Source organism: Macaca nemestrina, chromosome 14 (genome assembly GCF_043159975.1).
Source record: "Macaca nemestrina isolate mMacNem1 chromosome 14, mMacNem.hap1, whole genome shotgun sequence".
Classification (NCBI taxonomy): domain Eukaryota; kingdom Metazoa; phylum Chordata; class Mammalia; order Primates; family Cercopithecidae; genus Macaca; species Macaca nemestrina.
The window spans coordinates 92,029,847-92,050,599 of NC_092138.1; the positions used below are offsets into that span (position 1 = coordinate 92,029,847).

Here is a 20,753-nt window from a genome sequence, read left to right on the forward strand (position 1 = left end):
TGCATCACGAGGTCAGGAGATCAAGACCATCCTGGCTAACACGGTGAAACCCCGTCTCTACTGAAAATACAAAAAATTATCCGGGCGTGGTCGTGGGCGCCTGTAGTCTCAGCTACTCGGGAGGCTGAGGCAAGAGAATGGCGTGAACCCGGGAGGCGGAGCTTGCAGTGAGCCAAGATTGCACCACCTCACTCCAGCCTGGGCGACAGAGCGAGACTCCGTCTCAAAAAAAAAAAAAATGTAAGCCAGGGCTAGTAGTCTGCGCCTGTAATCCTAGCTACTGGGGAGGCTGAGGAGAGAGGATCGCTTGAGCCCAGAAGTAATGGGCTGTAGTGCACTGCATCAATAGATAGGGTGTCCGCACTTAAGTTCAGGAGGGAGGGACCCCCCAGGTTGCCAAAGGAGGGATGAACCGGCCCAGATCTGAAACGGAGCAGGTCAAAACTCCCGTGCTGATCAGTAATGGGATCACACCTGTGAAGAGCCACTGCACTCTAGCCTGGGCAATATGGGGAGACCCTGTCTCTAAAATAAATAAATATTCATTTTTCTTGGCCCCTAAAAGTATTGGAGGCCCTAAGCACTGTGCATACTGCACTGTCCCTAATGGATAAGGTGGCCCTGCCTTAGTCCCCCACCCGCACATTAAATCAATCTTTCTCTTAGCATTCAGGACCTTTTATGAACTGGTTCTGCTATAAACAAGTGAGGTTTCACTGGAAAAGTGTGTGACAGTTTGTACATCTCATATTTTCAGAGAGACCTGGGTTTGAATTCCTGCTCTATAATCTAATGGTATGCAGTTGTGCATGTCACTTGATTTCTCAGATTGTCAGTCTTTTCTGCAATATGGGTCTTTGTGAAAATTAAATGGGATAATATGTGCAAAATGTCTGGTATATAATAAGAGAGGGAAATGATTATTACATGATAATCTAATATAGGGTGATATTGAAATCCCTTTGCAACCCTAGAGGTCTAGGCTTCTATTTCCATATTCTTTAATAAGTGTAGTTTGTTGTCACACTTTAACATTTTTGAAATTAAGAAATTTGCCTGAGCCAAGTAAAGGAGGAAACTGTGAACCAATGATCATTAATTGCCCAGGTATGAACTTAGAACTTAGACCTTAGCTAGTAAGCTTCCTTATATCCAATTGTCACCTGAAGGGAGATCTTTATGCATAGCTGATGTTTATTCAACACTTACTATGTACCAGGAACTGTCCTAAGAATCTTGCATATTTTCTTATTTAATCCTTACCACATCCCCATGAAGTCAGTACTGTATTTATCCCATTTTATGAATTTAAAAAAAAAATGCATGTCATACAGATCTAAAATTGTTTAGGTGAAAATTGGGTGGGACTTGAATCTGGCCACATGTGACCTCAGGGCTCTACTAAGCCCTATTCCATGTCCTCCCTTTATTTGCACTTGTAGCACAATAGCCAGCTTAAATGCAGGTCCCTATTTGCTGCATTCCTATGTGAAAGACATTACACTTTGATGCAGCTTTGAACAGAAACACTCTTGTGGATGCAGACTGCCTGTCACATGCTAAGTAATGCAATTAAAAAATAGTAGAAATGGTCAATTCTTGTAATAAGTCCCAGAATTTTCAAAGTTAGGAGGGTTATGTGACCAGTTGCAGCATAATTAGGAGGGACTGTCCATTGGGTGCCAAACATCCATTGGGGTGTCTACTTAACTTTTTTAAAAGCTATTTCTATAAGAAGAGATGTATACTTGGAATATGCACTGCAGCACCATTTGTAATAACAAAAGACTAGAGACAAATGAAATGTCTATCACTAGAAAGTTGTAATAGTAAATTATAGTATGTGTATACTGTGAAATACTATGCAGCCATCAAAAAGAATTAGGCCCATGTATATGTCCTGATATGGAACAATGTCTAGGAAATACTTGGAGGGAAAAAAGCGAGGTGCAGAAAACTAAATAGTATGCCAACATTTGTTAAACTATAAGAGAAGGGCAAAGAAGATATGTATCTTTATATAACTAGACATTGACGGGGTTTATTCCATGTATACATCTCTTCCTATTGTCCTGGATCTGTTGCTGAAGCCCAAACTCGAAAACAAAAAGGCCACAAGGAGCCCACATTCTATACTGAAAGAACTGCCCGTGGCTGGAGTCAGCTACCTTCTAGCAGGGCATTTGAAGAGCAGTTGTTGAAGAAGTCAGCTCTTCCACCAAATTCTACCTCCACTCCACTACTCCCTCACCTATTCCCCATTTCCAACCCCCTCCCCACAGACACACCATCACCAGTAATCTGTGGAAAGAAAGACTGGAGACATGGGAGGGAAGTCAGCCTTTGGGGAAATTGTAATGTCATGGAAAGAGACCCCTTCTTTCTGTCCCCTGCAAGGGGACTGTATCCTTATCTAGAACCAAGGGAGAGGGGCTCCAAAAGAATCACTAGTGAGGATTGGATGTGCCTGCAGGCAGATGTGACTGACAACTCCCTGGATATCTATCTGTTTGGGCAGCACTGATCTGCTCTGCCCCACTGCTTCCTGCACAAAGGAGAACACAGATGGAGAGAGACAGCACTGTAGGGGCTTTGGATGGTGTGGGGAGGGCCTTAGATGGAGAGGGGCTGAAGTTGCTTCCCCTTATCCCTTCCTCACACCTTGACTTTCTAGTCCCAGATTGGAGTAAGGCAAAGAAGTGTCCATCAGAGAGGAGTGTGGCATAATGACACAAGCTAGCCATCTGCTGGAAGATACAGCAAATGTGTGAGGGGTCACCCTATTCCTGGGGAGATGCATGGGATCCTCCAGGTACAGATTCTTTGTCACCTGCTCTGGCTTCATTTCTGCTTGTATTTTTATAAATTGTTTTGTAAAAAATAGATGTTATTTTATCCTTCATCTCTTCTCAGAGCCTAAACAATTAAAGTCATTTTCAGATCTCTCTACTATGTTTATTTAAACAAAACTAATTCATCTCCTTATTATAGGCTTAATTTTATTTGTTCATTTTCTTCTTATGCTTGTGAATTTTGGTTCATAGGCTTATCTTGAATTGGAGATTCCCCCCTACCCTATGCTTACATGGTTTTGGAGTTGCCACCAAGCCACACTCAGACTTTAAAATACTGGTGTCCCAATTCCTGAAGCCATATTGAAGATTTAAAAGAACTAATACAATTTGTACTTTGAATTTTATTATCACATGTGTGTTCTACTCAATTTTAAAAACTAGTATATTTTAATGTAGTTGATTGACTTCCAGTGATACAGAATGTAATTAAAAAGAAATGGTCAAAAAAGCTAGTTTAACCAAAAAAAGTTGAGAGTTGAGATCAGGTACAGTCATGGTGATATGGCCATTGACATTAACCAAAAAAGAAACGGCAATTAATATACTTCAAAATTTAGTAAGTTGACAAAGATGTCAAAATCAAGGGCATGAGACTCATTCGTCTCTGCATATGAGAAAGGATTAGATTGAACTTATCACACTAAAAAAGGTGATGCATAAATGTAATGATAAGTACATTCTAGGCTGGGCACGGTGGCTCAAGCCTGTAATCCTAGCACTTTGGGAGGCCGAGACGGGCGGATCATGAGGTCAGGAGATCGAGACCATCCTGGCTAACATGGTGAAACCCCGTCTCTACTAAAAAGACAAAAAATTAGCCGGGCATGGTGGCGGGCGCCTGTAGTCCCAGCTACACAGGAGGCTGAGGCAGGAGAATGGAGTAAACCTGGAGGCGGAGCTTGCAGTGAGCTGAGATCCGGCCACTGCACTCCAGCCAGGGTGACAGAGTGAGACTCCGTCTCCAAAAAAAAAAACAAAAAACAGTACATTCTATATTCAATTGTAAAAGAAATAGTGTGTCCTTTGAAATAGTGCCCTTTTACCTCCCCATACACCTTATACCACCCCTCCCAAAAAATATCCTCTAGTGTCATAGCTTATGAGGACTCGGCCCATGACAAACAAATGAATCATATTATAAGGTAAAAACCATGCTTGAAATTTTCCCAGGAAAGCACCACACTGGAGACTCATTTATTGTCATTGAAACGTTCCTTTGGCTCACAACCAAAAGTGGATGGTTTCAATTTAAGAGGCCATGTTACATGAAAAAAAAAAAAATGCATCTTTGAACTTTGTTTGTTTATTTCTTTGTTTTGAGACTGGGTCTGGCTCTGTCACCCAGGCTGGAGTGCAGTGATCTCGGCTCACTACAACCTCCACCTCCCAGGCTCTGGCCACCCTCCCACCTCAGCCTGAGACTACAGGCATGTGCCATCATGCTTGGTAAACATCTTTCAACTTTAGATTCACACTCAGTGTGGCACACCATGACATCCACATGGAAACTGAGACCTACTGAGAAAACAGATCTAACTCATTGCATGCTCACTCCAAGGCATGCACTTATTCAGAAAAAGGGAAGAGAGATTGGTATCTAAATGATTTCTTTATTGCTTTTTCTGACTTTGTAAATTTAGTTGAAATAATTAGAGTTAAAAGCATGTGTGATGTAACACAACTGAATTAAACTGATGATGAAGGTGCTGTTAAGGACTGAGATTTTACTCTACTTGCAAGCTAACAAGCCAGCCTGCCAGTTTCATGGATACAGGCAGAAGATGTGAGACTTCTGAGTCAAAGACAGACGACTGTATTATTCACAGCACAGCAAGCAGCATGAGCATCAGCATATGTGCATCAGTTCTCTTTGTGCCAAAGCCCCATGGGCAGTGGTATGAAGGGGTACCAGCACACACAGTGGATTGTGTTACATAAGAACCCTGAGCTTAGGGAAATCACATCTTTTATAATGGGAAGTAGTTATATCTATTTTTTGCTGTAGAGGGAAACACTATCTCTATCCTCCAAGCCTGCCCTACAAACATCCTTGAAAAGACAGTCTAGGACAAAGGGCAGTCAGTACCTATGCTCACAAAATGTACAGAGACACGAGACCCATGGAAGGTCATCTCCCAACAGGGGTAGGACTTTTTGTATTGCAGGATATAGTATTGTATTTGGCAGAGGGAGTTAACGAGTAAATGGTATGCTATGGAGGAAAATATATGGTTTTGAGACTCAAACTGACCTCAATTTCATTTCCTGTGACCTTAGACAAATCGCTTAACTTCTCTCTCTTTTTTTCCTTCTTGTCTCACTCTGTCACCCAGGCTGTAGTGCAATGGCACGATACCACCTCACCGCAGCCTCCACCTCCTGGGCTCAAGCAATCCTCCCACCTCAGCCCCCCAAGTAGCTGAGACTACAGGTACATGCCACCATATCTGGCTAATGTGTGTGTGTGTGTGTGTGTGTGTGTGTATTTTTTGTTGAGACAGGGTTTCTTGATGTTGCCCAGACTGGTCTTGAACTCTTGAGCTCAAGGGATCCACCCACCTCGGCCTCCCAAAATGCTAGGATTACAGGCATGAGCCACTGCACCTGGCCCAAATCACTTAACTTCTCTGAGCCTCAACTATAAAATGAAATCTTTCCCACCTGTGCAGTTCCCTTAGGATGCCCATTTGGGGCTCTATGCAGGACTGAATAAATAGCATTCCTTTGCCTTGTCTGAGTTCTGAACAAAAAGATGCAGAGGAAGGCCAGAATATTTTCTTTATTAGTGATATTGTCCGGTTGGAGAAGAAGATTTTAGGGTTGGTAGCTGAAGGGTGCCACTAATAGTGAACCCCAGAAGTGGGCTGCAAAGACTAGGGCAGGCCTCCTGCTGAAGGGGGCAGGGTGAAGGAGCAGCTCCCTCCCTGTCAGAAGAAGTGCTGAGTTGGGCATGACCAGGTATTCTCAAATGTACAATCCTTCATCTTTCCAGGAATGCATAAAGCATGGAGAGGAACCAGGAATGTGCTCAGAAAAAAATCCTTCCTCACTGAAACCAGGACTAGGGAAAGGAGGTTCCCCTCTACCATCCATGGTGAGCAAAGAGTGGGGCTTAGAATTAGCAGAGGGTGGGGAGAAAAGAAATAACAGAGGAAGCAAGCATAATAGTACCTATTAAGAGGGACCCAAACTGAAAGTCAGAAATCATCCAACACTGTAATTGGATTTCAGTCCCAGCCTTGCTTCTTAGTAGCTGTGTGGCTTTGGAAAGTTCCTTAAGATCTCTAATTCTTCATTTCCTTGTCTCAAAAATTTGGAAATAGCAGCATTTAATACCAACACGAATTATTAAGTGAAAATGAGGCAGAGCATGAGAAGCTCTTAGCATAGTACCTGGTAGGGAATAAACACTCAGGAAACACAGGCTGCTAGAATTATTTCTAAGAGCCAATACATAGCTCCTGAAAGTCATTTCCCCAAATAAGTTAGGAAAGAAGAAAACCTTTATCTGCTATCATGGAATTCACAGAGATCAGAAAGTTTTCTTCAGAATAATACAAATAATTGGGGAGAAGAGATGAAGAATGAGAAACAGGCCTTTCTACACAGCATCTGGGACAATTTGGGCTAGGCCTTTACTTTCTCATATTTTCTGTGCTATGAACACACACACACACACACGCACGCACGCACGCACCATAGACCAGTCAATATTCATCTAGAGCCAATATAATAAATCCCTACTCTCAGGACAGGATATTGCCTTTATAGATACATTAGTTAGGAGAGGCTAGGTTTTACTACGTAAGAAATGACTCCAAAATCTCAGTGGATTTAAACCTTATCACAAAGGTGTGCTTCTTGCTCACTCTCTATATCCATAATGTGTCAACTGCTTCCCTGTTCCACACCATCTTCACTTTAGGACTCAGGCTGACGGAGCACACTGCCTCCCTGTATCTCTCCCTTTCTCTCTCTGGAACGTCATCAGATGCCACAGAAGAGGGAAAAGAGACCTGGTGAGTGACGTGCTAAGTCTTCAAGCTTCTGCTCCAAAGTAGCACACGTCACTTATGCTCACATTGTATTAGCCAGAGCAAGTCTTATAGCCTCACATTGATAGAGTTGGGGTGCATAATTCTCCTTTGGGGAGGTGAATATAGCCGGACGTAACCCTATCTACCACAGTGGACTCCCCAAGAGCCAGAGAGACAGCCAGCCACTGAGAGCTGCTAATATCTGGCTGACCTGGGGCCTTCTCTTTGCCTCAGTTTTGCCCTCTGTGCAATAGAGATACCAGCACCCGTCCTGTGAACCTTACAGAGAAGGGCTGGGAACGCACGTGGGATCACCAGCCTGCATGTGGTTTGGAAACTATAAAGTACCACACTTGCACGAGAGAGTTTCAATACCAGTATGAGTGCATTGGAAAGGATAAGAACACATCATAAACTATTTCACCCCCTCTCTGCCCACAGGAATGACTTGCCGAGGTTCTTAGCCCATAACCAAGCACTGTGTAAACCGCTTTACCTCATTCAGTCTTCACAATTACACCACAAGGTAAGTAATGTTATCAACTCCACTCACAGATGTGGAAACAACCTGAGTGTCCATTGAGGAATGAATGGATAACAAATGTGACGCATGCCACATTTGGGGATATTGTTGGTAATAATGGGAAGTTATTCAGCCTGAAAAAGGAAGGAAATGCTGACATATGCGACAAGGATGAACCGTTATGCTAAATGAATTTAGCCAGTCACAAAGAGACAAATAGTATAGGATTCCCCACTTATATGAAGTATGTAGAATAGTCAAATACAGGGACACAGAAAATTGGAAGGTGGTTCCCCTGGTGGGTAGTGGAATGGGGAGGTATTATTTAATGAGTACAGTTTCAGTTTGGGATGATGAAAAAATTCTGAAGATGGATAGTGCTGGTGGTTACACAACAATGTGAATGTACTTAATGCTATTAAATGGTACACTTAAAGGTGGCTAAACTGGCAAATTTTATATTATCTGTATCTTACCACCATAAAAAAGTATACGGCAGCAAAAACAAATAAACAAACAAAACTGAAAAAACCCACAAGTCTTAAAATGCCTTGAAACTTTGAGCAATTTGCCTCACACAACAGATCCTTTAGCCACTATGTGAGTAGGTGATGGCATTTTAGTAGCCTGATAATGCTAATAAATACTTCCAGGCATAAAAGTTGCTCTTAATAATTAATTGAGGATCCGGCTGGGATGAGGGTGAGGTAGATAAAGCACTGAACTGGGAATGAGATCTTGAGGTTAGGACTTAGCTGAAACCAGCTGTGTGACCTTGGCTAGGTAGCTTCCCCTCTCTGGGCCTCATTTTTTCCTATCAGGAATGTGGAGAGGTTAGTTGATCTTTTTAGTTCAATTTTTTTTTTTCAGACCAAAGGACCACAGTCTTGCAGGGCAGTTCAAGTAGATGGGAGTCTATCCCCTCTGCCGTTCTCTCCCAATAACCACCTCCCCACCAAAAGAAAAAAAATAGCAAAAAAAATTATTTTTTGAAGGGCTTTATGAATTAGACTTCTGTTTAAGAACTTTAAAAACAGCTGGATAAGGGAATCTCTGAGGGCTCTGATGTTCTGTATTCACTTACTGGTGAAGCTGTGAGATTAAGAAGAGGCCGCTGGGTTAACCATGCAGTCATTCATCAATGACTAACGACTGGACTCAAACCTGGGCTCCTGTCTCCTCCTGTCCACTGAAGCCCTTCAGTGACCAGCTTCCCATCTTTCTGTAGAGGCCCTTATATTGGCAGACAGGGAAGAAATTATAGATACCTTTTAACTGAGCCCTCATAATGCAGATGTGATACCCTACCTTGTTTTAACCTGAGTGACTCTCTCCTAGCAGAGACAGCTAGACAGATTCCATTTTAGTTTCTTCATTTGTAACCTCTTTTCCCCTCCCTCCAGGCATAGCTAGTGTAAAACTGACTCAAAGCACGTCCAGGAATGCACCTGTTGATAAGATATTGAGGTGAGGTGCACCAGCAGCTCCTGGGGGTGCACACGGTGGATGGCACCCAAAACCCCTGCATCTATCTTTTGTGATAGTTTAAGCCCCTGCACCTGGAAGTGATTTTTTGTAACTGCATTTGTAACCAATCAATTTTTTAACTTTTTGCCAGTTCTGCTTCTGTAAAAATTGCTTCAGCTAAAATCCCCCCTCCCCTATTTAGACTACGATATAAAAATAAACCTAGACCCTTCCTCAGGCTGAGAGAATTTTGGGCTGAGCTGCCTCTCAGTCGCTGGCTAACAAAGGACTCTTTAATTTGTCTCAAAGTGTGGCGTTTCTCTATAACTTGCTTGGTTACAACACAGATAAAAACAAAACAAAACAGATATCCCAACAGCTACACAAGCAAGCATTTTCAGAACTGAGACTGGAAACCAGACTGTGGAATCCTTATCAGTTGTTTCTCCAAGGTTTAAATTCCAACTCTGCAGTTTATTAACTCTGAGACTTGGGCAAGCATCTTAATCTCTCTGGGCCTCAGTTTCCTCATCTGTAAAATAGGTATGGTGGTCCCTAGTTTACTGAATTGTTGTGAAGGTTATAAATGTGTGTAAAATCCCCCTCCACCATAGCCCCCAATCATTTCCCACCCTCTTCTCTCCCTGCCAGGGAGTCAGTGCCCTCCTGGAGGAGGCTCACAATATAGCCTTCATGGTTGACTCTGGGCATTGCTTCAGTACAGACTAGAAGTTATTTTAGAAGCCCCAGAGCATGGTATCTGCGACAAATGAAGCTAGACATAATTTTAAAGCATTTTTTATGATTAAAAGTCTTTTGGTCTCACTCCTTGGTCTTTTTTTTTTTTTTCTCCAAGATGGAGCCTTGTTCTGTTGCCCAGGCAGTGGCGTGATCTCTACTCACTGCAACCTCCTACTCCCTAATTTAAGCAATTCTCCTGCCTCAGACTCCCAAGTAGCTGGGACTACAGGTGCACACCACCATGCCTGGTTAATTTTTGTATTTTTTTTTTTAGTAGAGTAGGGGTTTCGCCATGTTGGCCAGGCTGGTCTCAAACTTCTGACCTCAAGTGATCCATCCGCCTCAGCCTCCCAAAGTGCTGGGATCACAGGCATGAGCCACTGCACCTGGCTCTTGCTCTTGACAAAGATCTTTTTCCCGTCCAGAGATTGGAGAGAAAGCTAAGGAGAAAAGGCAGCGTGAAGGAAGGAGAATTTCTTCCTGCCCATATATTTATTTTGAATTTTACAGGTTTAACGTCTGCCCTCCCTCACCCTGAGCTGAGTTGGGAAAGGTACCATTTCTGGTGGGTTCACTGCTTGATAACTGGCCTACGTATCTACAAGTTATAAAATCAGAAACAAAATATAATTAGTTTCATCAATAAACGAACAAAGGGCAGTTGGGCTTCACGGAGGAGTGACAAATGCCTTCAAGCAGTCTACATTTTAGGACAATAGCTGGGATCACTGGTTTCCAAAAGCTATTGGGAAAATCGCTTCCTGCTTCCTGTATTCCCTTCACCTATTCTGGTATCAAAACGAGAAATCCACAGGAGCCGATTCAGGCGTGTTCCACCAGAGGGCGCAGCAGGCCCACACCAGGCCCTCTGGGCTGCCAGAACTCCCAGCCTGTGGCTACTGGTCCCATTCGTGCTGCTCACGCACACCCAGTTTTGCAGCATTGTTTCCTCAATCTCTTTTAGTCCCTCTGTTTTCCCAATCCAGAAGAACGTGAAGAAGCTTTGCAGTCAGGTGGGCTTGGATTAAAATCCTGACTCTGCCGTCAGCTGAGATCTTGGCAAATTAGCATTCTGAGCTGTTGTATTAATATTAATTGGTGACTTCTTCTCAAGGCTGGGGAATCACAAAATTATAGACTCTTGGCACGAGAAGGAGCCTTCCAGATCAGCCATTACAGCCCCCACATGTCATGGATGGGGACACTGAGGCTCAGGCTAGACCAAAGCCCAAGTCTCTCAGCACCTGGGCTGATGTCCTCTCAGCTACACCCAACTACCTTCTTTCCAAAATCCATAAAACGATAAAGAGCATTCATCAGTAAATGAATGAATGAAAATATTAAAAGCCCTTTCAACCGACGAGCAAGGACTTTCTTCTTTTAGAGCAAGGACTTTGGATCCAGACAAAAGCACAGACTGCTGTATCCCTCATCCAGCTTCAGCAATTACTTGACCTGTTCAGTCTCAGTTTCCTTATCTGAATGGTGCAGGGCATACTATGGGGATCAGAAAAGCACCTACCTCACAGGGTTTCATGAAGATTCAATGAATGCATGCCTAAAATGCCAGCTCAGGCACCTGGAAAGCATTGAGAAAATGCTAGTTCTTTTTTTCTCCCTCCTTTCCTCCTCCTCCTCCTTCTCTCCTTCCTTCCTTCCTTCTTCCTCTTCTTCTTTCTTCTTTCATTCTTCTCCTTCCTTCCTTCCTTCTTCCTCTTCTTCTTTCTTCTTTCATTCTTCTCCTTCCTTCCTTCCCTCCCTCCCTCCTTCCTTCCCTTCTTTCTTTCTCTCCCTCTCTTTCTTTCTTTCCCCCCTCCCTGCCTCCTCCTCCTCCTCCTCCTCCTCCTCCTCCTCCTTCTGCTTCCATAAGCCAGAAACCAAAGGGTACATGTTACTTCTACATGTTAAAATCTCGGTTCCATAATCTTTCTGAGTCTCACTGTTCTTGTCTATGAAGTGGAGAATTTTCATAGCATTGTGGGAGGATTAAATGGCACAACATATATAATAAAACCCATAAAACGGCCTGGTTCAGGGTAGCGTACAAAATATATTAATAATAAATACTAGTTTATCCTCCCTCATGAAGTAAGGAATTTCTAAGAACAAAGAAGGATAAGCCTGCATTCCTACCAATTCCAAAGACTTAGTAGATAGCATTCCCAGGAAGACATAGTTTCTCCTGAGTTATCCCATGTCATATTCCTGCAGAGCTCTTGTCCAAGGTCTTACAAGCTAACCCAGTTTGAAGTCACCCCCAGGAGCTACTGCATTCATTAAGACCTTATCTTTTCTCTTCTGGACCTCTGTTGTAGCATCTGTGCCTTAGGTGGATGAGCGATGCCATCTGGCTGGAGATGTACCTCCTGGGAGTACCTTACTGGGCTGTAGCCACTTGTTAGGAGGGAATATAGGCTCCTTGTTGTATGAGCTTCCTAGGGCTGCTATAATAAAAGTACCATAAACTGGGTGGCTTGCAATAACAAAAATGTATTCTTTCACAGTTCTGGAGGCTGGAAGTCCAAAATCGAGGTATCAGCAGAGCTATGCTCCCTCTGAGACTCAGTAAATCCTTCCTTGCCCTTGCCCAGCTTCTCGTGGTAGCTGGCAATCCTTGCTGTTCTTGGCTTGTGGCTCCATCATTCCAGGCTCTACCTGTCATTGTCACATGGCTGTCTTCTCCCTGTGTTTGTATCTCTTCTCATAAGGACACCAGTCATATTGAATTAAGGACCCCCCCGCCACTTATATATGACCACATCTCAATTTCCATCTAAATTGCATCTGCGAAGACCCCATTTCCAAAAAAGATCAGATTCAAAGGTACCAGGGATTAGGACTTCAACATCTTTTTTTTTTTTTGTCGGGGGACACAATTCAATCCATAACATTGGCTAAAAGATCTCTAAAACACCTGAAAATTGGCCGGGTTGGTGGTTCACACTTATAATCCCAGCACTTTGGGAGGCTGAGGTGGGTGGATCACCTGAGGCCAGGAGTTTGAGACCAGCCTGGCCAACATGGTGAAACCCCATCTCTACTAAAAATACTAAAATTAGCCAGGTGTGGTGGCGAGCACCTATAATCCCAGCTACTCAAGAGGCTGAGGCAGAAGAATTGCCTGAACTCAGGAGGCGGATGTTGCAGTGAGTCAAGATCACACCGCTGCACTCCAGCCTGGGTGACAGACTCTGTTTCAAAAAAAAAACAAAAAACAAAAAAAAAACAAAAACCTGAAGATTTTAAGAGCTCTCTAATTTACTAATATTTATAATGTACATGTAAATCAACCAATAGAATTAACATGGTTATGTTAATTTATTGGAAAAGTAATTATAAGGTTTATGATTAGAAATTATATTACAAGCCATATATTTCAAGTATCATATAAATTATAATTATACCTATAATTGTTTGTAATTTATTAACTGTTAGAATAGTTAATTAATTTTGAAAAAATAACTGGGTGAGTGAAACAAAACATTACTGTGGACTGAAAGGCTTTTAGGCCATCACTTTTCTTATTTATTTATTATTTTTTCAGCTCGCTGTAGCCTCTGCCTCCCAGGTTCTAAAGATTCTCTTGCTTCAGCCCCCCAAATAGTTGGGACTACAGGCTTGTACCAGCATGCCTGGCTAATTTTTGTATTTTTAGTAGAGACTGGTTTTTACCATGTTAGCCAGACTGGTCTCAAACTCCTGACTTCAGGTGATCCACCCGCCTCAGCCTCCCAAAGTTCTGGAATTACAGACGTGAGCCCCTGCACCCAGTCCATCACACTTCAGCTCCTGCCTCATGGACCGTCAGAGTGATCATTCTACAAAGCAAATCCAACTATGTCACTCTCATGCTTGATAACCCTCCATGATGGCCAACAGCTATCAGGAACAGCTGATGAATGAAACTGTCAACAAACACCTCCAGCTACATCTCTACCACTTTCTGAAGCCTGTACTGGGGAAAACATTGCTGCTTTAATCTGACACGGGACAGACATTCACTGGCCAGGCCTTTGCTTGTTATATTTCCCCCAGAAACAGTCCCTATCTCTCCCACCTGCCTGCTTTTCTCTGTTTCTTATCCTTCATGGCCCAGCTCAAAAGCCACTTCCTCTGTGATACCTGCCAGGCCTTGTAATGTCCTCCTACCCCCAGGTTCCATGTACCTTGCTTCTGTATTTTGCAGGACTTCTCCCTGTTTTCTTGGTATTAAAGTGAGACTATTCTATATACCCACTTCTCCCACTAAGCTAGGAGTTCCTGGAAGACAGAAATTTTACCTTGGGCATTGTATTAGTTTGCTGGGATTGCCGTAACAAATAGTACAGGCTCAGTGGCTTAAACAACAGAAAATTATTTTATTCTGAAGGCTAGAAGTCCAAGATCAAGATATCCAAGGGTTGCATTCTTCTGAGGGTTGGTTTTTTCCTTGGCTTGTGGATAGCTGCCTTCTTTCTGTGTTTTCACATAGTCTTCCCTCTGTGTCTGCATCCTAATTTCCTCTTCTTTTTTTAGTTCTGGGTTTTGTCTCCCACTTTATTTAGATTTTTAAAGTATTTTTCTAACTTAAGGAGATTTCTTTTTTAAAATTCAACTTTTGCCAGGCCCAGTGGCTCATGCCTGTAATCCCAGCACTTTGGGAGGCTGAGGTGGGTAGATCACGAGGTCGAGAGTTCGAGACCAGCCTGGCCAACATGGTGAAACCCTGTCTCTACTAAAAATACAAAAAAAAAAAAAAAAAAAAAAATTAGCTGGGCGTGGTGGTGGGCACCTGTAATCCCAGCTACTCAGAAGGCCGAGGCAGGAGAATCACTTGAACTCAGGAGGTGGAGATTGCAGTGAGCCAAGATCGTGCCGTTGCACTCCAGCCTGGGCGACAGGGTGAGACTCCGTCTCAAAAAACAAAAAAAAAATTTAACTTTTATTTTAAGTTCAGGGGTACTTGTGCAGGTTTGTTACATAGGTAAACTTCTATTATAGGGGTTTGTTGTACAGATTATTTTGTCACCCAGGTATTAAGCCTAGTACACATTCATTCTTTTTCCTGAGCCACTCCCTCCTCCCATCCTACACCCTCCAATAGGCCCCTAACCTCCTCTTCTTATAAAGACACCAGTCATATTGGATAAGGGCCCACCCTAGTGACCTCATTTTAATTTAATTACCTCATTAAAGACCCTGTCTCTAAATACAGTCACATTCTGAGGTACTGGGGGTTAGGACTTCAGTTCATTTGGGATGTGGCTGAGTGACACAATTCAGCCCACAACAGCCATTTCTTTAAATTTTTAAAATTTAATTAAATTGTTAAATAATTCAAATAACATAGAAATATATTATTATTATTATTATTATAACCTCAAACAAAACAAGCCCTCCTTTCCCTGCTCCTCTCTACCCAACTGTTAACACTGCTACCAGGTCTGTTTCAAGCTTTTGCATATATAAGGGTACATACATAAAGATATAACTTTGGTGTGTGTTTTCTCTTTTACATAAATGCGATCAAATTGTCCATATTGTTTTGCATATCCTGATCTTATTCATTCGTTTTCTGTATGTGCCCAGTCTACCTCATGCCCTGAATCACAGTTTAGCTATGACCAAGCATGTTCAGAACATTTACTGAGCTCTTAAGAAGAGTGGTCATGGAGTATAGGTCTGCTATGAATTGTCTGGCAGTCATTTAATATTGTATTATATTTTAGGTCTGTCAACCTAAAATAAACAGCGGAGAGACCAGTTCTCCAAAACAAAGAGTTTATTTGGGAATAACAGGGAATTGCGATTTTGGGTGCATGTGTTATGGTGGACCACAGGTGCACCAAAGGGGATGGGGCAAGAGGAAGCTTTTAAGAGAAAGAAGGAGAGGCCAGGCATGGTGGCTCATGCCTATAATCCCAGTACTTTGGGAGGCTGAGGTGGGTGGATCACCTGAGGTCAGAGGTTCGAGACCAGCCTGGCCAATATGGCAAAACCCTGTAACTACTAAAAATACAAAAATGAGCTGGGAATCGTGGCGTGCACCTATAATTGTAGCTACTCAGGAGGCTGAGGCACGAGAATCACTTGAAGTTGGGAGGCGGAGGCTGCAGTGAGCAGATATCGCACCACTGCACTCCAGCCTAGGTAACAGAGTGAGTCTCTGTCTCAAAAATAAATAAATAAATGAATAAATAAATAAATAAATAAATAAATGAGGAAATGTACATGTAAGCTGATTTGAAAATAAGACCATTGGTTACAGGAGCTTGCTGCAGGAGATGGCATTAGCTTATTGGTGGAGACAACCGCTGTTGGGCAAATGTCCCTGTGCAAGCCAGGTGGCTTAAGTGGAATTCCTTGGATAGTTTCTGTTACAGGCATACATGCATGAGGACCCTTCCTTCGTGGCCTCCCAGCTCCATTTTGTGAGAGTTTAGCTTAAGTGACTGTATTTTGGTACTGGCAACTTTCACAAGTTTCATTTTTCTTGTATATAAAATGGAGGACAATAATATTCATCTCCCAGGGTCCTCAAATTATCTAGTATTTAGAGGCTACCCTACCATTTTGTCCAAGCATCCATCCTGCATGACACCTGAAGTCCAATATCTTTATTCAGTTTCACTTCCTTGATGTTTCTCAGAGTCCTGGGGATACTTCCTTGATGCCCAGATCCACCTGATGGGGGCCAACTCCTCTGGCCGGACATTTCTGCTGGGGCTCTGTGTCTGCTGCTTCTCTTTACCTGGTCTCCTGGCTCAGTTCCCCAAAGCACACCAAATACCAGAAGGTTCAAATTAGGGGAAATTTTTTTTTTTTTTTTTTTTTAATAGAGACGAGTCTCACCATGTTGCCCAGGCTGGTCTTGAACTCCTGGACTCAAGTGATCCTCCTGCCTTGGTTTCTCAAGGTGTAGGATTATAGCAGGGAGCCACAGCACCCCACCAAGTTAAGGGATTTTACAAAAGCCTTCCTGATAGCATTGAGACAGGAATGATACAGGGTTGACACAGGAGAACAGTAAATTCCAGGCAGCAGTTTTACACGACTAGCAAAAGGGAACTGTTAAAATAGCTGCAGAAGCTAGGGGCTGAGAAGACCCTGAAAAATCAGGGTGTGGGTCAAGCTGGCTAAGACCAACTGGACCCAACATGGCGCTGGATTTGACTTAGGTCTCACCTAGGACCTCATTGTATGCTCATTAACGTACTCAATCACATACCCACCAGTGCCAGGACAGATCCTGGAACACCCATATTTGGTGTAAAAATGAGTGGCACCAGAATTCTGAGAAATCTTCACATTTTTCCAGGAATCTTCATGAATATTCCACCTCTTAGTTAAAGAAACGCATGTAGATGGAAACTGCAAACCCAGTTGCATGACTCTCTCTCTTAAGTATACCCACACTCCCTTTTGTTTTGTTTTCTTTTCCTTCTTTTTTTTGAGATGAAGTTTTGCTCTTGTTGCCTAGGCTGGAGTGCAATGGTGCGATCTCAGCTCACCACAACCTCTGCCTCCCAGGTTCAAGTGATTCTCCTGCCTCAGCTTCCCGAGTAGCTGGAATTACAGGCATGCGCCACCACACCAGGCTAATTTTTAGTATTTTTAGTAGAGATGGAGTTTCTCCATGTTGGTCAGGCTGGTCTCGAACTTCCGACCTCAGGTGATCAGCCCACCTCAGCCTCCCAAAGTGTTGGGACTATAGGCGTAAGCCACTGCGCCCAATCCACACTCCCTTCTCTTGAGTGTGTACTTTTTGTCTTGCCATAACTCTCCAAACTTTCACTATTTTCTGATTTGTCACTGAATTCCTTCCCACAATGGCGTCAAAAGCCTGCACACCAGCCGGGCTGAGGTCCTACAGGTATTTGGGGACCTCCTCTAGTTCACTGGTATCTGTGTCATTAGTAGTCTTACCATTCTCACCTCTCAGAGAACACAGTAGGTGAACACAATAGGTGAAGCATTTGGGGACCTCCCCTAGCCCAACTGGTATCAGCATCATTAGTATTCTTACTATTCTCACCTCTCAGAGATCACAGTAGGTGAAGCACTTCCCATGCTTCCTGTCACTGCATACCCCAGAAGCTGAGGGGGTCAGTCCTGTCAACACATCCATTTTGCAAGTGAAGAATCAAGGGCTCAGACAGGTTAAGGAACTTTCCCAAGGTCACTCAGTCAATGCGTGGGAGAGCAAGGTCCAGTCCAAAGCATTTTCCAAGGTTTGGCTAGAATCAGTGGTGGAACCACAGCTAATTTCAGCTGTTCCACACAAAGACATTAGGTAACTAAACCACTTGGCGAGACAGTTATTCTATTTTCAATGATTTTCTCTTCCTTTTGATTAAATCAAGGAAAGTTTCAGGTTGTTCCTAATATGCCAGTAAAAGTTCTCTAACGTAATTCCAATCTCCATTTCTAACAAAGACAGAACAGGCAACCGTATCTAGCCAGAACTTAATCATATTGTATTTATTTTTATGGAAATAAAGTTGATTTGCTATTGATGTAGCAATAGAAATATTCTTTAAAAATATCAGTTGTTAAAAGTGAATAGATGTACAGAAAAATATTAAGTAAAGAACAGTGTGATTCGTTTGTTGAAAAGTCAAAAATTGTGAGATCTGGGGCTTCAGGCTTGGGAACAGTGTACGTAATAAAGAGGAACTTAAGCCTGGATGGCAGACTCCATCTCCTGCCCTCTTCAGCGCCAAGGGGCCACGTCTCTCCCTCATTCTGGCAGAGACCCCAGGAGAGGCGCCTTGGCCCAGTCAAGCTCCAGTCCAAAAAAAGCCAGTTAACATCACAAACTCAGCCTTTCCATGATGCCATTTTATTGTCCAAAACTTCTCCATTTCAAGGGGATTTCCATCTCCCTTTACATAACAAAAGTCCCCTGACCATGTTCTTCCCAAAATAAAAAAAAGAGCAGCCAGTTTTTCCTTCAAGTGCAATTACATGGCAGGCTGCTTTGCAAGGGCAGTTTATTGAAGGCCTGGTCTTCATTAGGTCTTAAGAGCAGCTCTAATTCCCAGCCTAGCCCCCAGAGGGAGAGAGGTAAACTCCTCCCTGCTCTAAGTGAAGACTCTACAGTGCAGCTTTGATGTTGCCCTCTCCTGTTCTAGCGTGCCGTGTTTCTCTGGGACATGTTTCTCTCCTTGGCTTGGCATTCAAGGCCCTTCACAATCAGCCCAATATGGAGAGGTAAAAGAGCATTGGACCACAACTCTGGACATCAGGGTTCTAGTGCTAGCGTGACCCCAATTTGCTGTGTGCTCTCTGCCAGCTCCCTCCCCTCTTCAGGCCTGTTTTCCCATTCATAGAAAGAAGAGATGGGATTAGGTGGGTCTCTTTCAGGGCTGATGTTCTCTGGTCCGCAGCGAGAGTCTGAGCTAGTTGACCAGCACATAGTCAAAGAGGCTGAGCTAGCCAGAGCTGAGGCCCAACTCTCAGGCTTGACCACCTCAACCTGGCCACTAAGACGACTCTGATGCTCTGCCACTTTCAATTGACTTTATGCCTAAGTGCGTTATGTCAGAAAAAACACGTCTGCTGGGAATTAAGCTGGCCTGCCCTGCTTCTTAAGGGATCTCCTTAGATAAATAACCAAGCCTGACAGAGTGAGGAAGCTGCTCACATCTGACCCCTCAACACTCTCTCCTCCCATCCCAAAGGACTGGTTCCAGCAGGAAAGTCTCCTGTTCTGTCTTTTAAAAGGGAGAATAGGTGGGTTTTTTTTTTTAAGTTGCTATAAAACAGATGCCCAGTATACAAATGTTTGGACCATATAAAATGTATAAAGAAGAGAGTAAAAGGCAACTGAAATATTTTCCACCCACCTCTGCCACGATATCCTTTGTAAACATTTTTGTGTTCATTCTTTCAAGTTTTCTCTAAGAAATAGAAAGACAAAAATCTTTTTAATGAAGATAGGATCATACTAGAAATACAGTTACAATTTTTAAAAGGTAAAATCATGACTCTTAAAGAAATACAAAATGAGTGCTTGTCAAAGATTTTACTTTACTCGGTTATTAATGAAATAATATATTAAAGCCAGTTCAAAGGAGAATCTGATTAACAGACAAGTATATATATGCAATCAAGAATGCAGAAATAAATTTGATAGTAGATGAAAAACTGGTTATTATTTTTAGGGCAATAAAATGCGATGTTTGGAATTGTCTCTATACGTTTATTTATTGTACATTTATGGGACAAAATTTGCATTTCTATGGGCAAGGATAATTTGCATTACAATTACCTCTAGGGGGCGTATCTGAATCCCACCAAAATATGTTAGCAGTGGTGAATCCATACGGGTCTGCAGCAACCTCAATTCCTGCCTCCTCAGGAGTAAGAAATTGACTGAGGTGCTTATGGCAGAGGAAGAGACTGAGGCAAATTTTAGAGCAGGATTAAAAGTTAAAAATTAAAAATTTTTAGAGCAGGAACAAAAGGAAGTAAAAAGTACACTTGGAAGACAGCCAAGCAGGTAACGTGAGAGAGTCTAGTGTGCGATTTTACCTTGGACTTGGGGTCTTACACAATGGCATGCTTCCAGGGTTGCGTTACTGTTCCCCTGATTCTTCCCTTGGGGTGGGCTGTCTGCATGCACAGTGGTCTGCCAGCACTTGAGAGGGGCGCATGTGCAGTGTGTTTACTGAAGTTGTGCACATGCTCACCTGAGGCATTTTTTTTCCTTACCAGTCCAGCGTTCCTAGAGGAAGGACACACAGCAGTTAAACGCCGCCATTTTGCCTCTGAGTGCGCATGCTTGAACCCGCTTGCCCACTTCCTGGGATCTTATCCGGAAGCTGCTGATCACCGGTTTCAGGTGTTTTCTATTGGGAAACTGCCTTTCCCTAGCACTGGCTTTGACGAATTCTCATTTTAGAGATAGTATAATAAACACCTGATCATCACCTGACATTCTAAGTGAGAGAGGTTCCTCTTCTGCCCTGCTCATGTCTGACTACCTACCTACTGTAACATTACTATACTTTTCTAGAACTCATAGAGATGTGAAATAGCCTAGTCAGAGACAGGGAAAGACTCCTATAGAATCAGGTAACCCCCAAAGAATCTAGACAACACACAGCATGCCATTGAAAGGACACCTGATAAACGTTCACATTTTGT

The 20,753-nt window shown here is 43.0% G+C and overlaps 1 long non-coding RNA gene across 1 annotated transcript; it reads right to left on the reverse strand.

The window, feature by feature from the left end:
- Window positions 1-8,536: 8,536 nt before the first annotated feature.
- LOC139358211 (uncharacterized) lies at window positions 8,537-20,363 on the reverse strand. Its single transcript, XR_011612830.1, has 3 exons — window positions 20,319-20,363; window positions 19,451-19,504; window positions 8,537-8,648 (listed from the first exon to the last, which is right to left on the reverse strand). It is a non-coding gene; the product is annotated as an uncharacterized lncRNA (long non-coding RNA).
- Window positions 20,364-20,753: the final 390 nt, after the last annotated feature.